This window comes from Oncorhynchus keta, chromosome 10 (genome assembly GCF_023373465.1).
Source record: "Oncorhynchus keta strain PuntledgeMale-10-30-2019 chromosome 10, Oket_V2, whole genome shotgun sequence".
In the NCBI taxonomy this organism is placed as follows: Eukaryota; Metazoa; Chordata; class Actinopteri; order Salmoniformes; family Salmonidae; genus Oncorhynchus; species Oncorhynchus keta.
In genome coordinates, this window is record NC_068430.1 from 45,963,640 (window position 1) to 45,969,037 (window position 5,398).

Consider the following 5,398-nt stretch of genomic DNA (forward strand, 5'->3'; position numbering starts at 1 on the left):
CGTGCTGCCTCCTCATACCAGCGCCTTCGCCGTCTCCAGCTCTTCTTTGGGGCGGCGGTATTCTCCAGGCTGTGCCCAGGGTCCTTTAACATCCAACTCATCCTCCCATGTCCATTCCTCTTTTCGCTGCTGTTGCTGTTGCCCGTTACCACGCCACTTGGTCCTGTTCTGGTGGGTGATTCTGTAACGGTCCTCTTGGGGTGAAGTAGAGGCGGACCAAAACGCAGCGTGATTATATTGATTCATGTTTAATAAACAAAGATAAACACGAACACTACAAAACAATAAACGTGGATAACCAAAAACAGCCCTGTCTGGTGCAAAACACAGAGACAGGAACAATCACCCACAAACACATAGTGAAACCCAGGCTACCTAAGTATGATTCTCAATCAGAGACAACTAATGACATCCGCAGAGTACGACCCTGCCTCACACAGGAAGCGGCGCAGGTCCTAACCCAGGCACTTGTCATCTCCCGTCTGGATTACTGCAACTCGCTGTTGGCTGGGCTCCCTGCCTGTGCCATTAAACCCCTACAACTCATCCAGAACGCCGCAGCCCGTCTGTTGTTCAACCTTCCCAAGTTCTCCTACGTCACCCCGCTCCTCCGCTCTCTCCACTGGCTTCCAGTTGAAGCTCGCATCCGCTACAAGCACATGGTGCTTGCCTACGGAACTGTGAGGGGAACGGCACCTCAGTACCTCCAGGCTCTGATCAGGCCCTACACCCAAACAAGGGCACTGCGTTCATCCACCTCTGGCCTGCTCGCCTCCCTACCACTGAGGAAGTACAGTTCCCGCTCAGCCCAGTCAAAACTGTTCGCTGCTCTGGCCCCCCAATGGTGGAACAAACTCCCTCACGACGCCAGGACAGCGGAGTCAATCACCACCTTCCGGAGACACCTGAAACCCCACCTCTTTAAGGAATACCTAGGATAGGATAAGTAATCCTTCTCACCCCCCTTTTAAGATTTAGATGCACTATTGTAAAGTGACTGTTCCACTGGATGTCATAAGGTGAATGCACCAATTTGTAAGTCGCTCTGGATAAGAGCGTCTGCTAAATTACTTAAATGTAAAATGTAAATGTAATGACACCTGCCTCTGATTGAGAACCATACTAGGCCGAAATATAGAAATACCCCAAAACATAGAAAAACAAACATAGACTGCCCACCCAACTCACGCCCTGACCATACTAAATAAATACAAAACAAAGGAAATAAAGGTCAGAACGTGACACTAGCTCAGTGCTTTCTGTGGTGGAAGGGCAGCCCGCGGAAAATACAGAGCGTAGGTGTTGGCAATCTTCTATAGTTGCACCGTGATTGGCTCAGTGCTCTGTTACTCACAGGGACACTACGTCAATGTAAAATCTACATGGTGAGCTAGAACTTTGGAACCCCTTCGGGTGCTGCCATAGATTTACATTAGAAGTGCCCATCCAAGGAGGCTCAAGGTCATTGGCCACAGGTAAAATGAAGTCAAATCACGTTATATCTACAGTAGCTTTGATTGGACTGATCATGTCAACATCATACCTTCAAAATCTTACCTAGCAAGCTAGACAAGCAGTCATCATCATGAGTCACGTTGACAATCTACTGGAAAATACTTTTCAATCCTTGTCAAATAAAGAGAAATAATAGATAAAACGTTTCGGTGTTCATGCACATTGGACATAAACATTACACAACAAGTTGGATATCGCAAATTCAAAAAGTGGTTTGGAAGCGTTGCAAGCGCTGCAAATCAATCACTATTTTGCTTCCCCTACCTGCTATTCGGTGGAGAGGGTGTCTGGTCCAGGTCTGGGTTTAAGAGTATTTTTCCCAAGCATAAAAGGATAAACATTCACATTCATAACCATGGGCCAGAAAAGGTTGAATACATTGGCCATGCTATCAATCCAGTATGACTTCTGTCGTGTTCAATACAACTGGAAACTCAGCACTGGGAAATCTTATACTTCAGTGAGTTCAATATAACTGGGAACTCACTGGGGAAATAAGTTTTGAACAAACATTCAACTTGGAAATCAAAGGCAGGAACTTGGGCCTCTTTCTAGAGCTCCGACCTGAAGATCACTGACATGATCATTGATTTGACCATGTTTATTTCCGAGTTCCCAGTTGTCTTGAAAGCACAATAAATCCAGAGAATGCCAGACTTTGATGACAAAGTTTCACAACAAAATTTGACCACAAGAAGGACCGCCGCGCCACCTTCCTGTTCAAGTGAGCACAGGTCAGTCCAAAAAATGTGTTGTATGCTGCTGCATAAAATATGTAATATGCCAGGGAGTTATGTATACTGTGGCTAAGAAAGTAATACTAAGTGCATGTTGTGTAGTAAGCTGTTAGTAGCCCATGAGCCTCACCCTAATTATTTGGTCCCTTTCCCCCTGATAACTTAGCTTACTGTTCTGACATGGTGGTGCACATATCAAATCAAATCAATTTTATTTGTCACATGCTCTGAATACAACAGGTGTTGACTTTACCATGAAATGCTTACATGGAAGTCCTTAACCAACAATGCAGTTCAAGAAAGAGTTAAGAAAATATTTACTAAAGTAAAAATAGTCAAATAAAAATTAACACAATAAAAATAACAATAACGAGGCTATATACAGGGGGCACCAGTACCGAGTCAATGTGCGGGGGTACAGGTTAGTCAAGTTATTTTGTACATGTAGGTAGGGGTAAAGTGACTATGCATAGATAATAAACAGCGAGTAGCAGCAGTGTATAAACAAAGGGAGGGGTAGTGTGTCAATGTAAATAGTCCGGGTGGCCACTTGATTAATTGTTCAGCTGTCTTATGGCTTGGGGGTAGAAGCTGTTAAGGAGTATTTTGGTCCTAGATTTGGCGCTCCGGTATCATTTGCAGTGTGGTAGCAGAGAGAACATTCTATGACTTGACTGACTGGAGTCTTTGACTATTTTTGGGGGCCTTCGTCTGACACCGCCTAGTATACAGGTCCTGGATGATAGGGAGCGTGGCCCCAGTGACGTACTGGGCCGTACGACCTTATGGTCAGATGCCGAGCACTTGCCATACCAGGTGGTGATGCAACCGGTCAGGATGCTCTCAATAGTGCTGTTGTATAACTTTTTGAGGCTCTGGGGACCCATCCCAAATCTTTTCAGTCTCCCGAGGGGGAAAAGATGTCGTCGTGCCCTCTTAATGGGGCGGCATGGTAGCCTAGTGGTTAGAGCGTTGGACTAGTAAGCAGAAGGTTGGATGTTCAAACCCCCAAGCTGTCATTCTGCCCCTGAACAGGCAGCTAGCCCACTGTTTCTAGGCTGTCATTGAAAATAAGTATTTGTACTTAAATGACTTGCCTAGTTAAATAAATAAAATAAATTGTGTGTTTGGACCATGATAGTTTATTGGTGATGTGGACACCAAGGAACTTGAAATTCTTGACCCGCTCCACTACAGCCCTGTTGATGTTAATTAATGGGGACCTGTTCGGCCCACCTTTCTTTTCCTGTACTCCATGATCAGCTTCTTTGTCTTGCTCACATTGAGGGAGAGGTTGTTGTCCTGGCAACACACTGCCAGATCTCTGACCTCTTCCTTATAGGCTGTTTCATCGTTTTCGATGACACTGTCGTGTCGTCAGAAAACTTAATGATGGTGTTGCAGTCATGTTTGGCCCCGCAGTCGTGGGTGAACAGGGTGTTGAGGATCAGTGTGGCAGATATGCTACGATGGTCTGCTTGAAACATGTAGGTATTACAGACTCAGCCAGCGGTTGAAAATGTCAGTGAAGACACTTTCCAGTTGGTCCGCGCATACTTTGAGTACACGTCCTTTGCCTGTTTGATGGTTCGTGTGAGGGCGTAGTGGGATTTCTTATATGCGTCCAGATTAGTGCTCCTTGAAAGCGGCAGCTCTAGCCTTTAGCTCGGTGCAGATGTTCCCTGTAATACATGGCTTCTGGTTGGGATATGTACGTACGGTCACTGTGGGGATGACGTCGTCGATGCACTTATTGATGAAGCCGTAACTGAGGTGGTATACTCCTCAATGCCATTGGATGAATCCCGGAACATATTCCTGTCTGTGCTAGCAAAACAGTCCTTGTAGAGTAGCATCTGCGTCATCTGACTACCTCCATATGGAGTGAGTCACTGGTACTCCCTGCTTTAGTATTCGCTTGTAAGCAGGAATCAGGAGGATATAATTATGGTCAGATTTGCCAAATTGAGGGTGAGGGAGAGCTTTGTATGCATCTTTGTTTGTGGAGTAAAGGTGGTCGAGAGTTATTCCCCTCTGGTTGCACATGTGACATGCTGGTAGAAATGAGGTAAAATGGATTTAAGTTTGCCTGCATTAAAGTCTCCGGCAACTAGGAGCGCCGCTTCTGGATGAGCATTTTCTTGTTTGCTTATGGCCTTATACAGCTTGTTGAGTGCGATCTTAGTGCCAGCATTGGTTTGTGGTAGTAAATAGATGGCTACAAATAATTTAAACGAGAACTCTCTTGGTCGATAGTGTGGTCTACAGCTTATCATGAGGCACTCTACCGCAGGCGAGCAATACCTCGAGAATTCTTTAATATTAGAAATCACACACCAGCTATTATTTACAAATAGACACACACCCCCGCCCACCGACTTACCAGACATAGCTTCTCTGTCCTGCCGATGCTGCATGGAATACCCAGCCAGCTCTATAGTATCCGTGGCATCGTTCAGCCACAACTCAGTGAAACACAAGATATTACAGTTTTTAATGTCCCGTTGGTAGGATATTCATAATCGTAGATCCTCCATTTTATTTTCCAGTGATTGCACATTGGCCAATAGTACAGATGGCAGTGGAAGATGTATTCAAGAGTAACAAGTACCTTTGGTTGTCAGGGAAAATGTATGGAGTAAAAAGTACAGTATTTTATTTAGAATGTAGTGAAGTACAAGTAAAAGTTGTCAAAAATATAAATGGTAAAGTAAAGTACTTTACACCACTGATTTGTGTAATTGGACAGGCTCACAGTAACCTGCATACCTATCATATATCCTCATATTTTCCACCAGAGGGAACAATTGCTCTAAAAAGTCTCAAGATGACCCTATTCGCCCTTGCTGCTATGATATTAATTTACAGTCTTTGACCCATTAGCATGACTAGAAAATGATGGTTGGAGGGAGACCTGAACACAAAAAAAGTCAGCCAGGAACATGAGAAACATAGCCTAGGCTACTTGTTGACTGCTATATGCATGTAAAGTAATATGAGAACATACATGAGAAATCAGTCATGGCACCAATATCAATATTAGGCCCATACCTTCTCATCATATTCAAAGACTGCAAGAAGGGATGGCAAATATAAGACAATAGGCTTCCAGGACCAAAGGAAAAGAGCGCGTCAGTCCCCTCCCC